This window comes from Vanacampus margaritifer, chromosome 4 (genome assembly GCF_051991255.1).
Source record: "Vanacampus margaritifer isolate UIUO_Vmar chromosome 4, RoL_Vmar_1.0, whole genome shotgun sequence".
Taxonomy (NCBI): Eukaryota; Metazoa; Chordata; class Actinopteri; order Syngnathiformes; family Syngnathidae; genus Vanacampus; species Vanacampus margaritifer.
The window spans coordinates 10,611,024-10,630,000 of record NC_135435.1 but is presented as its reverse complement, the minus strand read 5'-3'; the positions used below and the strand labels follow the sequence as shown (position 1 = coordinate 10,630,000).

Sequence of the window (18,977 nt, the reverse complement as noted above, 5' to 3'; positions counted from 1 at the left end):
CACCCAGCTTAAGATCTGGAGAGATCTGGAGAAAGGATTGACAGGAACTTTGTGTTGGCACTTCTGAAAAGCTTTAAAAAAAAAAAAAAGTTTGATTGCTTTTGAGAATTGGATTTGTGGTTTGTCTCCTCTTTCATTTTCCATTTGCAGCAAATGAATAGAGAAACTTGTTTACTCACCGCCTTAAGTGTTTTTACTCATGATTTCTTCCTTTCTTGTTAAGTGGATGTAAATAAAGGTGTGATTGAACACACAGGAGATGCTGCTGGGATTTTTGAGGACAAATTAATTCTGCTGTTTAACACGTCTCAACGTTGTGCATTAGGAAGATGCCGAAGTGTGCAATAAAAGACCAAAACTAATTCGGGGCATTTCCTCCACTTGCCCATGATACAATGACACACTGATGTGATCAGCAAATCAATTATTCTTAAAACACAGAATTACACTGTGGTTACAACAATGAGGAGTTTTTATGTCCAGCGTGAAATTTTCTCAGTTGTGGTAAAAATTAGGGATGGGCGAGTACCAATGCCAGGCCTTAATTCAAGGTATCGGTTTGGGCTGTGCAATTAATGGAAATTCAGTTCAATTGACATTTTTACACTCCACAATTACAAAATCTGCGTAATCGTAAAAAAAAAAAAAAAAAAGATGATTAAAACAAATTTTTGAGTTATTTAAATGTATACCTTTGCACCTTTTTTAGATTTTAAAATAACTAATTTAATACATTTTGTTTCATCTAAAAATAACTTTTTTTTAAAAAAGATTTTTATTTGTCTTAATATTTTTGTTTTTTATGTTTAAAACATTTTCTTGTTTTGTACCAAAAAAACGAATGATGCACTCCAGCTTCAAGTTTTTGCCAACATAAATAAATATATATTGATAATTATAATAATATATTATCATGAATTCTTTTTGGAACTTACATAATTATAATGATTCTATTTTTTTTAATTGGACTTAATATTTTTAAATGTGAAACATTTTCGTGCTTTGTGGCAAAAAATAAATGATCATCCTACTGCACAGTGCACATGCTGCACTCCAACTTCAAGTTTTTACCAACATACATAAATAAATAAATAAATAAATTCAGTTTGGTCCAAAGGAAACTTGGTCTTTAACATTTTTAAATGCTTACACATTTTCTTGTTTTGTACCAAAAAATAAATAATCGTTTGAGTAATCGTGATTTCAATTATTGCCAACATAATTGTGATGATATTTTTTCCATAATCAATCAGCCCTAGTATCGGTACTTGTATCAGCGACCGTTTTACAATCAGGAGCTACAAATTAGAAATGAGAAGAATAGAAGATTGCCATTGATTTAGCTTTTTTTTTTTTTTTTCCAATTGTATTTCAAAAGTACTAGTGATATCGGTGACTACTCTGATACCATCTCTAGGGGTCTTATTCGGTGGAAGACGAGCTGTAACTTCATACAGTGTTAAAATGAGGCTTTTGCCCTTCAGCTGTGGACTGTGAGTGCAGGTAATATCTCTGAAATGAGACGTGTGTGATGATCACGTTTGCGTCCTTGGTCATATGCATATAAGGGAACCCTTTCCATGATTGTATTTTTTGTTGTTGGGGGAAAAAAATGCCTGTGCATGACTCTGAAAAAAAGGTTGAGTGGGCAATAACCGTATGTCCTGTCTCATAAAGTCACATCCCTGACACATGCCAAAACACATTGCCGAAAAGGGCAGTCGGATATGGCCTCGGTAACAAATGAAATCCTGTTTTGGCAAAGTCAAGGAGTGCTCACCGTAAAAGTGAGCATTGTGAACACACGTTTGTCCATCCCTTACAAATATCAGATGCATTTCTGAACAATCGTGCTAGTGCACTAGTTTTTTTGTTTTTGTTTCCCCGTTGTTTCGTTAATTCCTGGTATGTAACCTATAGGTTATTTCCTTATAAAAATAGCACTGCTTCGATGTAATCTCCCCAACCCAATTCCAACTCTTTCCCGACAATAACATGCACATATGGTGGTATAAGCACGGACACTTGACGTGATGTTTGGGTTTCCATCTGCATTTTTGCTTTACCAATGTATCCAGGTGGTGTGCTGCTGCATAGCCACATGGCGTCCTCCCAACAGAAGGTCTGGCAGTGTTAAAAAAATAAATAAAAAATGTGTGGTCTACAACGAAAGGGTGGACAGTTTTGTTCAGGGAGCAGTGATGGATGTGTAATTGTGCAATGAACTGCTTGGGCCCGTTTTCTGACCTTCGTGGCGACCTTTGCATTGAACTCTGCCCCTTTAATATTCATAAGAACATGACTCTCTGTGGCCTTGACACAATTGGACAGTTGATGGAGTTCATCTTGCTTAAAAAGGACACAGAGAGCCTCACGCAATTAAAAAAATAAAATAAACAGAACGCTTGTGCATTGTGTGTGAATTGTACCTTGAAATATGGAGTAGTAATCTGTTTTTCAAGTCATGTTTCTCTCTGTTCCCTTCCACTACCTATTGCCATCAACAGGCAGGTGAGAGGAGAGAAGAGTTATTTAATTTGTTTAAAAAATCGATTTGGCAATATATCGAGATATTACAGTGCGCAATTCTTGAATTGATTCAATATGCGGCCGAAACGATTTTTAAACATCAAATTTTTATGGGAATATTCAACAAAACATCTTACTTAGGGTTAGGATTTACACATTAAGAATGGAAGAATGTTGTATTAATGGAACATTAATATTTTTTTATTTCAGTGCTGTACAGTTTACTGATTAGTATTTTCTAAATTTGAGTAAAAAAAAATCGTAATAATCAATTTATAGATTCGTATCGGGATTAATCGTGATACGAATCGAATCGCCAGGTACGAGGCAATTCACACCCCTAGTTACCAGTGTTTGGAATGTTACTTTATAAACGCAATTAGTTATAGTTACTCATTACTTGCTCAAAAAAGTAACTGAGTTACTAATTGAATTACTTCATAATAAAAGTAACTTGTTACAAAGCAAAGTAACTATTTTCACTACTTAGATATTTTTTATATCAAATAATTTTGATTTAATTATTATTATTATTATTATTATTATATTTTTATATAAGAAATTAACATTTTGTCCAAGCTATACAGGATGTTTTCATAGATGTTTTTTTTTTGGGGGGGGGGGGGGTATTTATGTCACACAAATGTATCACTCCATAATGACAGATATCATATATGTTCTACCACTGACAATTACTACAACAAGCAGAATTTTTTAAATGAAATGAAATAAAATACTTGATATATGTAATTTGTGGCCATTTCTAGCACAGACTGTTAAGAGAAATACAATTGCCAGCGCTGTTAATTACACTAGACAACTGTGTCACTATGACTTATCTTCTCTTTAGTTGTCATGGCGCTTGTGGAGTCGTGAAGTCCCTTAATGCTTCTTCATGGAACTGAATTGTCAGTGAATTGCTCATGGCAACCGTTTTTTTTCGGCAGATCTCTAATAATGTTATTTTGACAAACGTCAGTCTTGTCGAACCCCAAATCGGTTCCAGGCTAGGGACATGAACTCTTGCTAAATGCTAACATGTTGATTGTGAAGGAAGAGAAGTCGAGACAAATGACATTTTCATAAAAGGACTCCGAACAAGCTTTCCGGAAAAGCGCACTATTTCGAGCCTTGAAACTAACAAATCAATTGTAACGTAACGCATTTAACATAACAGTGTTCCAAATATGGATAAAATAATTAGTTAGATGACTCCGTTTATGAAAAAAGAATGAAGTTACCTAACCTTGTTAGTTTAAACGTTATTCCCAACACTGATAGTGACCAACAGGGTTGCGGAGATGGTTTTATTTTTGTTTTTTTTTGCTTTCGTTTTCAGAAAGAGGTGATGAAAGTGCCATCAGTGCAAGTCAATATAAACAAAAGCAACAATCTGTGTCCTGTCAGTGGTTCTATTTCGTCCCTCACCGACCACCAGTGGCTTTGCTTAACGGTACGGAAATGCCTTCGCGCACGCGTAGACGCGACGAGAATGCATACCAAAGAGACGTGTCACTTGTGAACTCGTCGCCTGGCACCTTCTCAAGGTTCTACAGTTTGAACGTCGCCACTCCCCATCCTCTGGGTGTGGATTATATCTGGGCTGCCCGTGCCTTTGCTGGAATTAGGTGTTCCGTGCTGTTAAGCGGTGAGGGACGGAATAGAATGACAGATATTTATGTAACTATGGTTCTGTGAATCTCAAATGACCCCTATTTCCGCTGAGCAATATAATAAGGGTGTGCCAAAAGATCGATTCTCATAAGAATTGCGATTCTCATTTAGTATGATTCAGAATTGATTTTAAATGTCCCAAAATCGATTTTATTTAAATTATTCTATATTGAGTTCCCTTTATTTGTGTCTGCCTTTATTGGGAGCGCTGTTCATGTTGTACCCGATTTGGCCACTTAGGGGCAGTGTGGTTCCACGCAGTCGGATACACTGTAAAGTTGTAGCCACATTTAAGAGTAGAAAGAAAAAGTCACAATCAAGTTATTCCAATAAAAGTTGTTTTTTTGCAGCGTGGAGCCGTTCTTTTGAGTGATAAAAGTGCCGCGAGTAGCGCACTAATTAGCATTAGCAAGTCAGACTTGAGTAGATCATCACGATTCCTTGAACATCTATAAATTGAAGCAAAAATCATTGTCAATCAAATCATTTTGAATCAAAAATCGTTCTTAATCGAAAATCGATTCTGGATCGAATCGCAGACCCAAAAATCTAATCGTGAGACATTCAAAGATTCCCACCCCTACAAAATAACATACCTTCCTGTGTTAAGTGTTGCATTAGATCAAAACAACATTTCAATATTCCGTTTCTCAGTCATGCCTTATTTTATGTTATATTCTTGTTTGTCCTTGGAGACAAAATGTTTCTCCAAAAAGAGAGCAGTCTTTGACATTTTACTCTTGAAACGCTTTGCTCTGTCAGAAAGTGATGAGCCTGAAAGATTAGATAAGAACTGCTGTCTGATTTGATCAATGTCATAGTAAAGAAAAAGAAAAAACGTATAGATTATTTGGGTGATGGCATGGAAGTAATTGGTACTAACCTACTTTTCAGCTGCTTCTGCTGTCTGGATTCATGCAACATGCAATGTACGCTCCTTACGTAAGGCCCAGCAGTACCTTTCGAGAACATCTCCATCAATGAATACAAATGCACTGCAAAGACTGAAATCTTAAATAAGGTATCATTTTTTTAAATTTTACCTAAATTTGCTTAATTTGTTCTGACAAGTTATTTCTTTTACTTAAAATAAGATTGTCAGACAAAATCATTCTGCTTATTTTAAGATATGTATTACTTAATTATCTTATTTGATCAAGTAGTCTTGGCATTGAGTGTTAACAGCCAGTTTTAAGTACTGTGAGGCTTAAAACAATATTTTCTATATTTTAAGATGACCAACATGCTCTGAACTGGGGTTTCATAAATTGAATTTTCTTATTTTAAAATTGTGCATAATCTAGCAATAAGATAAATACAAGTATGAAAACAATCAGACAAAAGTGCAATATATCTCTTTATTATCAGCATTTGTTTTTTCTTGTGAAAATCATCAAAGCTTATTTTTCCTCTTTCCAGTAAATATAGTGCCAGTTCAGTGGTCTAGTGGCACACTCTAAAAACAGTTAAATAAAAAATAACCCAACCATGGGTCAAAAATTGACCTATCCTCTACTTGGGTCAATTTGACCCAATTCTGAGTCAAGAAATTGGTCTTTTAGTGTAAAACGATTAATAAATAAATACTTGGGTCATAAAATTGGGTCATTTTGCATAAAACAACCCAAAAAGTTGGGTCATATTGACCCATAGACTGGATCAGTCCATCTTTTATCCATTATTGGGTTACTTTGGACCCAACTGTTTTTAGAGTGTAGAGTGTCTACCCTGAGACTGGAAGGTTGTGGGTTAAATCCCTGGCTGGGTCATACCAAATGCAAATAAAAAAATGGGACCAGAATACGTAAATAAATAGGTACATTTTTCTTGTTCTGTTGGCAGATCATTTTGCTTATTTGAAGTAATAATGTTCTTATATGACCATATTTTTTTCCTTTTTGCAGTGTGGGTGGATGGACGCATTTAGCTTTGTTGTATTGCAGGTACTTTGCTTATAATCTAGCATTTCTTGGTTTTAGTGACATCCAAACAACATTTAGACACAGCCGCCCATGCACACAACATGCAATACTTAACGAGGAGCAACGAGCATACATGAACGCAGCGACGGGGCTAATTTGAGTACGGTGCGCAGTCATGCGCCATCCCGCCTAAATCAACAGTAACGGTACAGCAGATGTGCAAGTTTTCCCCCTAAAAGCGCTGACACCGAGCTCGGTGGCACATTTTTTGTGTCGCTGCATCCACGCCGATGCGGGTCAGCGTATTTATAGTCTGAAGCGCGTGTTCATCTAATTTGGCGTATGTGCGAGTGAGTGAGAAACACAGTGTGGATCTGAGAGCCCCGCAGGAGTGTGAGGCAAGAAGCGGCAAGAGGCAGAAAATCCCCACCGCTTTTGGATTAGTGTCAGCAAGCGGGAAGCCAGGCGCCATGTGCATGTGCACGCTCCAGTCAGTCCCCGCTGTAATATTTGATTTATGTGGTGTGCTCTTCTGTCTTGGAAAGCCTTCATTTGTGGGGGAATTTATTTTTTTCAAAGAAAATTTCACTTTAATCTCTGGTGATTACCCAGAAATGTGCACGTTTTTTTTTGTTGCTGATGAGTCCATCTGTTGATGTTAGTCATTTGATCAGATTAAAACCTGCTGTAGATTAAATTGAAGTGCGGTTATTTGCTTCCTGTGGAAGATTTATGACAGGCCAGTTCAAGGTTAGAATGTTATGATGATGAGCGCATGTGGTAATATCGGTTGACAGGATTACTGAACTTCCTGAAACACTTTGAAACGGCAACATTTGCTTCCCACACTTGAAGTCGTTTCATTTCAGCATGGGACACTCGCAGTCCTTTAATACACGGGGTCCTAATGCCATCTAAGACTGGCACTAAGGCTTTCCGACAGGTGACCTGCCTGTGAAGCTCTTCAGCAAGCTTTGATATGGAGGTTGTTTCAGCTGCTCCTGGCACCCACATCACATGATTGTTGATGAGCGCATTAACAAGAGCGCTTGCGTCTCAAAGGAAGATCTCTAGGGAAGGTGAGTTCAAGTGCAATCGGTCATATCATGCCGTTCTAAGAAAAATATATTCAAAGAATAACGTGACACTTATCTACCTGTAGCAAATAAAATCAAATCCATCACAAAACAACAGTTTAATTGGCACCATTTACAGATGCATAATTATTTATACTAGAGCTGTAAAACAATAAAATTTTTAAATCAGATTAATCACATCTTAGAATTTTGATTAATCACGATCAATCGCTTAATAAAAAAAGCCTTTTTTTCAACATTTTTCCCCCGCCAAATTTGAACAGCAACATGTATGTGTTAATTCTTTTGACATTTAACTCTTTCCCTGCCACTGACGTTTAAAGACGTCAAGTAAAAACCTACGGAGGGCTGCCAATGACGTCAAAAGACGTCATCCAATTTTTATTTTTTTATTTTTTGAAACGGGTGGAGGGAAGCCTTCCGCATCTATGGTGAAAGTTTCAATTAGGTCTGTTGTGCCTAAGGACTATTTTTGGCCCCTAGAGGGCAGCGATGACTGTCTTTTGACAAGATCGGGTGGGCGTCAGTAGAGGCGGAGCTAGAGCGTCGACCAGGAGATCAGAATGGAAAACAAAGGAAAAATGGCGACCGGTTGCGAGGAGCTCACGCCCGAGCTGTTTTTTTCAAAGACCAAAAGCATCGACCAACGCAAAAAGAGCACATTGATGACGACGATGATCATCATCGATGATGATGATGGTGAATCCGAGGTTGACGGCGAAATTGGAAGCGCTGACGCGGCAGCTATGACGGCGTCATAAACGCGGAGCACAACCGAGCACGTTCAGGCGGACGTTCAATCGGAAGACGGAGAGTGCCCCGAGTCCAATGCATATTCATCGGAGGAGTGTGTACAGTCTGCTACTTGCTATTTATTCCCCGGAAAAAAAGGCGGTCAAGAAAGTGTAACGTTTGCACGCGAAACGGACAAAGTGAAAGTAAACTGTTGTGCGAGTCCAGCGGCGTCTCCTTGCACGCAGGAGAGCGTTACAAAAAGAAAAACTGTATTTGAAACATCCACATAATTGTAAGTAGTACCACAGTTGCACACATTTGTAAATAGTTTGCGAAATTGTTTTGTCAAATTGTTACACTGTTGAATGGAAATAAACGTATTTTGCAATCTAAAAACACTTTTTCATTGTTGGTGAAAGCGTTTTACAGAAGTAAAGCACTATTTAGGTGTTTGTGGCATCATTCATGGACAAAAAGAAGTGTAGAATTCACTAGAGTGCATGAAATAACATCGTTTCACAAAAAGCTCTTTTTCTCCGTTTTTTGTTTCAAAACAGAGAATTTCGGTGAAAGTAACCATTTTCTATTGTTGATTACTGAAGAATGGAATAAGGTAGAAACAAACTTTTTTTCTGATGAAAGATGAGAGTTCAATCTTTTATTTGGTAGTATGTGTGTTTCCATAGTCCAAACACAACATTTTCTGTGGACCTTGAAAGATCAGTCAAAATGCTTAAATCGGCTGGCACTGGCGACATCCCGTTTCTGAAAACGTCTGGCAGTGAAAGAGTTTTGTTATAAGGAAGTCTTCAACATTTTTTATCAACTTCACACGCTCATCCTCCTCTTTTTCTAATTAGTTGATTACTTGCATAATTTAAAATGGAAAAAAATTACTTTAACTCATTCACTGCCATTGATGGCTATAGACGTAAAAAATTCATTTGAACTATTTCTATTAGTTTAACATTTTTTCCCAATTCTGTTAGCAAGAGTATGAAAACCTAGATTTTTTAAAATTGTATTAGAACAGATATAAAATCTGTGATTTATCGTGAGTTAACTAGTAAAGTCATGCGAAAAATTGTAATCGCCCGGCGCCCCTAATTTTGTATAATCTTTTCCTTATATATATAAAAAAAATATTATTAAAATTTTAAAAAATATATTAAAAAAAAGAAAAGAACAAAAAAAGATTATTAAAAATTAAAATTTTTTTAATCATAATTAATCGCATGACTTCACTAGTTAACTCACGATTAATCTATACATACATATATATATATGTTCTAAATGTACAAAAAAATCTAGGTTTTTATACTCTTGTTAACAAAAATGGAAAAATATGTTAAACTAATAAGAAATAGTTCAAATAAATTTTTGACATCTATAGCTGTCAATGGCAGTGAATGAGTTAATGCATGTAATAATGTTTATTGCTCAAACACAACCTGTGCTACCTTGAACGTAGCCATCCGCTGTCACGCTAAAGGATAATCTATGGTCAAAATTAATAGTGCGATTAATTTGCGTTAATTCATGATTAATGCGATAATTTTTTTATGAATAATTAATCAGTTAACGCTTTAACTTTGACTGCACTAATTTATACATAGTAGTTTATAAGGAAGAAAATAGCATTTTGTACTTAAAAATACTGATTTTATTGATCTATCAAATTGAATTGGAGGCTGTGTGCATTTGGGTGCAGGCATTTTGTGAATACATTTTAAAAATCAGATGCCAAAGATAAGGTTTGGCTTGATGTCACAGTTTTTACACTCATATATATCTTGGAATTAATATATCATATATCATCAAAATATGTAACAGACAATAGACCAAAGTCTCAGGTCTATATATTTTTGTATTCATTTCATTTTAATATTTTGTGCCAATACAGCATTAAAAGCAATAAAATAGAGAATGTGAACATGTTGCCCCACCATTAGGTAAGTTGTCTCACTGTACGGGGTAAAATGTCACACTGGATTTTGAACCTAATAAATAAAGCGGTCAAACTATTACATTTTTAATCAGATTAATCACATTTTAGAATTTTTGATTAATCACTTAATTAAAAAGGCTTTTATATCAACATTTTTGCCCACCAAATTTGAAGAGCACCTGTTATGTGTTAATTCTTTAGATATTTAATGTTATGAGGACATCTTCAATATTGTTTGATCCACTGCAGTGCACACGCTCATCCTCCTTTTTTAAATTTTTATATTTTTTCCTTTTTTTAAATATATATATTTTTAAATTTCTGGTGAGCTCAGTATTTTTCATTCGGTAATTTTACCAATTTGACATGTCATCATCATTGCTCTCTTTTTTAATTTATTTTTTTTAATTAATTTTTATTTTGTATGTGGGTGAGTATGTGCGTGTGTGTGTGTGTGTGTGTGTGTGTGTGTGTGTGTGTGCGTGTGTGTGAGTGTGTATTCATTAGTTCACCTAAAACCTAATACCTCATCCTCCTTTTCTAATCAGCAAGTCACTAGCATAATTTAAAAAAAAAAAAATATATATATATATATATATATTTTTTTTTACCCCAATAGTTAGACATGAACAAATATTCCGAATGTCATACAAAAACATTTATTAAATGCTTTACTTTAATGCATGTAGTTTTGTTTATTGTTCAAACACAACCTGCGGTACCTTTTAACGTAAGCATCCGCTGTCAAGCTAAAAGATCATCTACGGTTAAAATTAATAGTATGTTAATACTTAATGCCATCATTTTTTGTGATTAAGCAATGATTTAACGCTTTAATTTTGACAGTGCTACTAATAACACAAGTCCAAAATTATTCCTATTCTCCTTTTTTTTTTTTTTTACTTGAAAGTGAAGATTTAAGTCATCCACAGAATTTTTTTATCACTGAGGTTGAAAAATTTGTAGAACATAGAGCCAATGAATGAACTTTAACATGAAATATTATACAACATGCACTGGATTCAGGAATTGCCGCCATGTAGGTCACGGCTCTCAGCCTCAAATGCCTGTTTTACCTTGGTTAAACTGAAAAATGTAAAGATTGAATTAAATCACAAAAAAAAGAAAGCACCGCTTCATCATGAAACTTATCCAGTCCTGAAACGTGGACATTGTTCCAACAACAACTAGAGGATGACAAATTAATTTCCTCACTTGTCAGACTCATCATCCAATTGGCAATTCCTGCAGTGCATACATAAACCGATTTCCATTGATCCATTCTTTGCACACGACACATGCAACAACAAACCTCAAAACGACCATGTTTGCTAATGCTACGTCCAGTAAAGGTTAGCTTAAATCAGAAAAATAACAGAAGTATGGCAAGATGCTTGACTCTGTCCTCTATCAAGTCCACATGTATCACTGCTAGGATTTTAATCTGGAAGATGCGTGTTTTAAAATATATAAAGGTAGCATTTTGTACTTTGTACATTATGCTAAATGATTAATTGACACACATCTCAGCTCACTATTTGCTTCTTTTATCAAATAGGATCCAAAGTAATAAAACTAGTAATCCACTTTGTAGTTGCGCCCTCTGATGGAGAAGAGAATTGAAATGTGACAACTTACCCATGTGACAGCAAGCCCCACTCTCCCCTACATGTTAAAACACCAAAAATACATATTTGGGAACACTTTTCATTTCATTATGTGCAAACAAATTGGCTTTGTACACAGTGCTATGGTTAAGTGAGCACATTTTTGGGTTCTGTACAATTTCAAACAAAGAACAAAAACATACATGACACATACATGACACATGCGACAACAAACCTCAAAACTACCATGTTTGCTAATGCTACGTCCAGTAAAGGTTAGCTTAAATCAGAAAAATAACTGAAGATGCTTGACTGTGGAGAAGAGAATTGAAATGTGACAACTTACCCATGTGACAACAAGCCCCACTCTCCCCTACATGTTAAAACACCAAAAATACATATTTGTGAACACTTTTCATTTCATTACGTACAAACAAATTGGCTTTGTAATCTTATAACAATAAGCCTCTTGTTTACTCTCAGCTCTTCTCATCCGTCTATTGCTGCGCCGTGACATATTAGAAAGAATATACACAGTCAAACACCGAGCAATGGAAACCGAGGTCAATGCTGTGCAATATCCCGCAATAACAATGACGCGCTGCACTGATTCATGACTGCATTGCTACACCACGCCAGTCAGTTGCCCACGGAGATGTGCGCGGAGGAGGATACATGGCCTTCATTTAGTGGCTGCATTGCTAAGGAAATTCAGCATATTGGTATGAGAAAGGGAAAAAAAAGTATCTTCATCATCCTGCTGGGTTTTTATATATAAAACATGCACAAAACAGACATGATTATAATTCTATTTTCATATTTTAATGTTGAACCTGTTCCTCATTATGATGTGGATTTCTAACCTCACTACTGCTGCATTTCTTTAAACGTCTAACGTCTGAGGGATTCCTCATTACAGTTGTAATTATCTACCACTGGTACTTTATTGCCCTGAAAGACTAATTGAGTGGCAGCTGTCTGATAGATTGGGCCGGACTGCCGTGTGTACTAGATTACCGAGTCTTTGGGGAGAAGCCTCACATAGCGCGCACATGCAAATTGGTGACAATCCAAAATGAACCTTTCCAGACTGGGTGCTACAACTCTGTGGGCTGCCCCTAATCCTGTTCAACATCTTGCTGAATGGCAAGAAGTGGAAATGTAGTGAAACGTGGCAACCTGACCAGAATTCAACAGCAAAGAATACTAATGAGACAAACCTTACTGCTGCAATCACGGAACTGTGTGTGTGTGTGATAATTGGTGGTTACATGTTTTATCTGTATGGAGCCAATTATATGTGTAGTCTACATGAAAAAAATCCTAATCCCAGCTGACTTGGACTCCAATATGGGTAAATGGTTTACCAGACAATCGTAGGTCAAATAGAAACAAACTTTCACACTTAAACTACATTCACACTTAAAAAAAAAAAAAAAAAGATCTACATACTTCTGATGCACCATATTTACATGATATTTAATGGTCTGCTTATAGTTATTTTTAACAGTGAGTGAGTAGTTTTCAATGTTGACACTGTATTTGCGTTGTTTGGGTGGACATGGTTTCGTATATTACAAAGTATGCCACTAATCAGGTCACAGGCAGCCAGCCATTTTAGAGCGTTTTGACATTTTCAAAACCCGCATGATATTGTGTTCAGTGATTATATATACGCTGCGTTTAATTTACCATTTGAAAGAATGGACTCATTTCACCAAGAAAAAAAAAAATAGTTTGGTTCTTCCTTTTCCCGTTCTATTATAATCAGTGGTAGAACAAAGTAGGGCTGGGTTTAAAAAATCGAATAATCAATATCGAAATCGATGTTCCTTTTTGAGCCTGACATCAATTCATAAAACATTAATCGATTTTTTAAATATCTCTCTTTCCCATAAATTCGTAAGAAAATATAATTTTAAAGCCATTTTACTGGTATTTTATTGTTTTCTTGAAATTCACATTTATGAAAGACCTGAAGTTTTGCACTTTAAGACATTTCAGAATATTTTTAATTTATACAGGGTGACACACACACACACACACAAATCGGGAACTTTTTAACTCATTCACTGCCATTGACAGTTATAGACGACAAAAAAATCATTTTAAGTATTTCTATTAGTTTAGCATTTTTTTCTATTTTTGTTAACAAGAGTATGAAAACCTATATATTTTTATTGTACATTTAGAACAGATATAAAATTTGTGATTAATTATGAGTTAACTAGTGAAGTCATGCGATTAATTACGAGTAAAAATTGTAATCGTCTGACGCCCCTAATTTGTAATAATCATCTCGTCAGGCGATTATATTTTTTTTATTGTAATTAATCGCATGACTTCATTAGTTAACTCATAATTAATCACACATTTTATATCTGTTCTAAATGTACATTTTCATACTCTTGTTAAAAAAAAGTGGAAAAAAAATGTTAAACTAATAGAAATAGCTCAAATGATTTTTTGACGTTTATAGCCGTCAATGGCAGTGAATGAGTTAACAATCCAATAAAACCAAGAGTGATGGAGGAAAAATATTTTATTCATAGGAATTAAAACCTTAAAACATACCATTTAAGAATTAATGTAGGAATTTTCTTTATTTTTAGATGACATCCTCCTGTACGAATCCTTTGAAATCTGCTGTTGAGATTCCTCATTGACCGCTGCAACATCTCAGCTGGGAGAGCTGGGATTCCATCATTGTTTGATTGTAAATGGCATTTTTTAAGGTTTCAATTACTATGAATAAAATATTTTTCTTTCATCACTCTTGGTTTTGTTGGATTGTTAAAAAGTTCCCTTTTTTTGTGTCACCCTGAATTAACAATGATTGAATAGAATTATGAAAACATTTTCATCTTATCCTTGCTGATGTCAATGTTTGCGTGACACTTAGGTGATTATAATATGTGTTAGTTTCATCATCATCATCAATAAACTAAATAATTTAACCAGTTACTGCCTCTGTAATTTGGAATTTAATGTTTGTGGAGTTTTTATCAAGGACATCCTTGATATTTAAGAAGAATTGATGTTTCATCATTAATTAATATCTAATTGAATTAAAGTGAATCAAATTAAATTGAAAACAAATCTAAATCGAACTGAACTCTTTGTGAATCAAAATTGAATCTATTGAGGACATTTAAATGGATACCTAACCCTAGAACAAAGGTCACCGTTTCTTCTAGTGGACTCGCAAAATGTGTAGTAGATTGAAAATGACATTGGTGCAGCATCAGATGCTCCCCGAACCCCATCCATCCCTATTGAAAAACGTATTGAATAACACACACCCATGTATTATATGCCCACACCCAAACTATGTTCTCTCCTCCAATGAAAATCACCCTTAAAAAGCAGTTAATTTCTCTCTATACAGTGATTTTATTTAAATTTTTTTTGCAACCACTAGGTACCGCCTAGGCACTGATAAATGTCTAAACAATGTGAATTTTTTTTGTCTCTTATTAAGCCCCCTGTATAATACCCACTCGATTTTGGATCCTTTTTTTTGTGACAAAAACAATTGTATTATTTGATTTTACAGTAATTGAGAAGTATAATTGGCAATGGCAGTAAAGGAGTCAAATATGGTCAAACTGGCGTTGACAATCTGCCTACACGCTGTACTCACATTGGCAGTTATGCAATCCACATCAGATTTGTTTCCACATTTAGAATTACCGACATTTTTTTTTCTCATTACACTGCTGTAGCACATATCCAAATTGGGCCCCTTGAGAGGAAAACATCTGGAATTGCGTCAGTTGATCCTTGTAGTGTAAATCTGACCTCATATTTCATCAATGAAAGCAACCGCCGACAAAATTCCCACTCCGGGTTGAAATGAATGAATGAAAGATTGTGAGCATGATACTAAAATAAGCTACAAAATTTTCAATGAGAACATTTTGGCTAGCAATCTGCTTTGGGAAACATTTGAAATCTGGCAGATACTGGCCATCGTCCATAAACTGTGTTCAAATCATTTCCCTGCTCCAAAGTGAACGACAAATGACTCATTTTAATTTTAAAGGACACTCATTAGAAAAACGAATGCACACAATGTGTTGCCATCAGATCAGACTGTAAAGTCACATCTGTGGAGCTTTTGCTATCAGAAAATGAAATTATTCTTGAAGAATTTGAAGAACGTTGGTTACGATAGGTGTGAGATATACATTTTAAATGATTAGTACCTACTTGGGGAAAATATTTCCTGAAAGAGATCTATTAAATGTTCCAAATGGCAAGGACTCAATCCTATGTGGACAGCAACCACAACAAACACCGCTTCTGCACTCAAATCCTAAAAGGGGAATTAGGCAAAAGGCTCCGTATGTAGCGCTAATTGTCTTGTTGCAACTGCAGCTATGATTGCATACAAAATGTTTCCTGCTCCTCTGAGACGATGTGGAAATCCTCAAATTACTGAGGTGGAGAATTGTACAGCTGCTCTGTTTGGAAGCCTCTTTATAGTCTGTATTTTAATAGGCACACACCTCTTTAATGGAGCAATTCTTCCTCGCTATGTTCAAGACCAAGAAACAGAAAGGAAAGGAAATAACTGGAACAAAATCAATATTATAAACAACACAGCTGCACAGAGGCAAGTCTCTGTTGGTTACTATTTTTTTTATTTTTAAGTGATGGTTCTTTTTTGGAGCAGATATTTTGTGCTTTTTAAAGCTTTGTCCAGTCTATTATGTTGCTTTTAGAGCACACAACCTGTATTTGTAGCTATGATTGTGTTTGTTGCTTATTCACTTAGAATGAAATGCTATGTCAGGACTACAAATGGATGCTTTTATCTACAGGGTGATGGTACCGTGGCACAAAAAGTCACACTCATACCTTTATATAGTTACTTGCTTTTGATTGTTTTATAGTCATGGCCTGGAACCGTTTTTTTTTAATATATGTAAGTATTTACTATAATGATGGCTTTACAACTTCATTAGCATAGATTGGTGATTGCAATAAGGACCTGCTTGTACCTTATGTCTGCTTTTTAACTCATTCACTGCCATTGACGGCTATAGACGTCAAAAACTAATTTTAACTATTTCTATTAGTTAAACATTTTTTCCCACTTTTGTTAACAAGAGCATGAATTTTTTTATTGTACATTTAGACCAGATATAAAATTTGTGATTACTCATGAGTTAACTATTAAAGTCATGCGATTAATTACAAATAAAAAATATAATCGCCTAACGCCCTAATTTTAATAATCTTTTCTTTTTTTGAAAGAAGATTATTTAAAAAAGAAAAGAAAAGAATAGATTATTAAAAATCAGGTTTTTGAAAAAAAGATCATTTAAAAAAAGAAAAAAGATGATTATAAATTAGGTCGTCAGCCGATTAAAAGTTTTAATTGTAATTAATCACATGACTTCAAAAGTTAACTTACGATTAATCACACATTTTATATCTGTTCTAAATGTACAAAAAATACTTTTTTCTAGGTCTTCATACTCTTGTTAAAAGTGGAAAAAAATTTAAACTAACAGAAATAGTTCAAATGAATTTTTGACGTCCAAAGCCGTCAATGGCAGTGAATGAGTTAAAACCACATCTGTAATTACAGCACTTAATTGCCATGCTCCTGTCTGGCTCATTATAGCATGATGTCATTAAGTACATGCAGCAAAATTGAGATGTCACTCAATCATTTAAAAGAAAAACTAAACCATGATGAGTGTTTAATTTAGTGCAGCTGTATTAACTAGAATGATAACTACTACTAAATGGTCCACAACAAAATTGAGTTTGACACATTTGCTTTAAAAGGGAATTCAACTCTTTTTTTTTCTCTCTACAATTTGTTCTATGAAGCTCCCCTATTTTAAACACAGTATTCGGATTAATATTGTGTTTGCGTAATATGAGTTAAGCATCCAAATCTACCTGTATTTATCCATCTCCATGGGCGGTCATTTTGTCACTTGCTGTCGACTGAAAATGACATCACAGTTGCTCATGCCTCCGGTAATGGCCAATCACGGCTCACCTGTATTCTAAAGCTCAGCTGCGATTGGCTGTTACCTGAGCCCTTAACAACTGAGATGTCATTTTCAGCTGACAGCAAGTAGCAAAATGGCCGCCCCTGACAATGACATGGATAACAATGAGTTGATTTTGCTGCTCAATTTATATGCCACAAATGAATATTAATCAGAAAACCACGTTAAGACTTCTAGGGCATTGAACACATTATTGTAAAGAATTTGGGGGAGTTGAATTTTATATTTTTTGTCACATATATTATAGCAGTGTATTTGTAAACCATCTGCTACAGTATATACAGTATAATTCCATGATATTTTATTCAAAGCTATTTCAAAACACTACCTCCCCCGATTAGAAAGAGCCCTCCACTCGGTTTTGTGGTTGTTTTTAAAGCTTCATTCAAACAATGATTCCAAGCTCGCGCTGTGCTCACGTGTGAGCTAGCAGCTAATGAGCGTGGCGGCGACGTGAAGTTGAAAGCTGAAGCACAACCTGCGGCATAATTGTCACAAGAATGTTGTTGAGTATATTTCAAAAGATTTTCCCTGTTTGTCTCCTGTGTTTGTGTGTTGCAGCTCTGCCAGTTACAGGGCGTAAACTCAGCATCTCTGGAAGTGGCAGAGAACCAACACAATGTTGTGACCGCGATGGTGGCTCTGAGTGGACTGTGACGAAGGGACAACAGCTGGAGGGGACTCAACAACAAGGGGGGCATGTGGGGGTGGAACTACTACTTTCTGAAATAGGTAAACAAACCCTTCAGGATGGAATAAATGAATAAACCGTGGCCCAGAATGATTGCCTTAATTACCACATATATGAAGCGATGCTATGACAAGACTTACACTACCATGTTTTCTTTACATGTGGAAAAAACGGAAAAACGGCGTATTAGGGCCATGTATATATATATATATATATATATATATATATATATATATATATATATATATATATATATATATATATATATATATATATATATATTAGAGGGTGGGGGCAATATTTCAAGAAAAAACTTTGTGGTTAGATGTTAGTTTATAAAGTGGCAGATTTGCGAGAAAAAAACTCAGAAACTTAAGAGAAATACACGTAGCGTACTATTCGGATGTTTGTGCCAATACTTTACAGTCAGGTTTTCAAATAAGGAGTTAGTAATTGCTTTAGCAAAGATTAACCATATGATGTTTAGCATTCCCTCTTTGAAGCATTGTGTACGGCCAGCGATAAAGACGCCTCGCTTTGCAAAGGTCCACACCCTGAAGCTCAAGCATTTAAATTAATTTGTTAAAATGTTTATTTACGTGTACATTTATGTTTCCAGAATTATTATTTACACATTCATACATTTTATTATTATTATTTTTTTGTAGCAGTAAATAAGTTGATGTGTTGAATCTGCCGTTCTCCGTCATTCACTAGCATTTACCTAAAGTATGCTAGC

At 35.2% G+C, this 18,977-nt stretch overlaps 1 protein-coding gene across 1 annotated transcript in view; it reads left to right on the top strand.

Moving 5' to 3' along the window:
• The window catches only part of kcna4 (potassium voltage-gated channel, shaker-related subfamily, member 4), a 58,922-nt gene extending 40,484 nt beyond the window's left edge, over positions 1–18,438 (top strand). Inside the window, exon 3 of the mRNA XM_077564699.1 lies at positions 18,109–18,438. The gene's annotated coding sequence lies outside the window, so the exon portion shown is untranslated. The remainder of the gene's footprint in view (positions 1–18,108) is intronic.
• Positions 18,439–18,977: the final 539 nt, after the last annotated feature.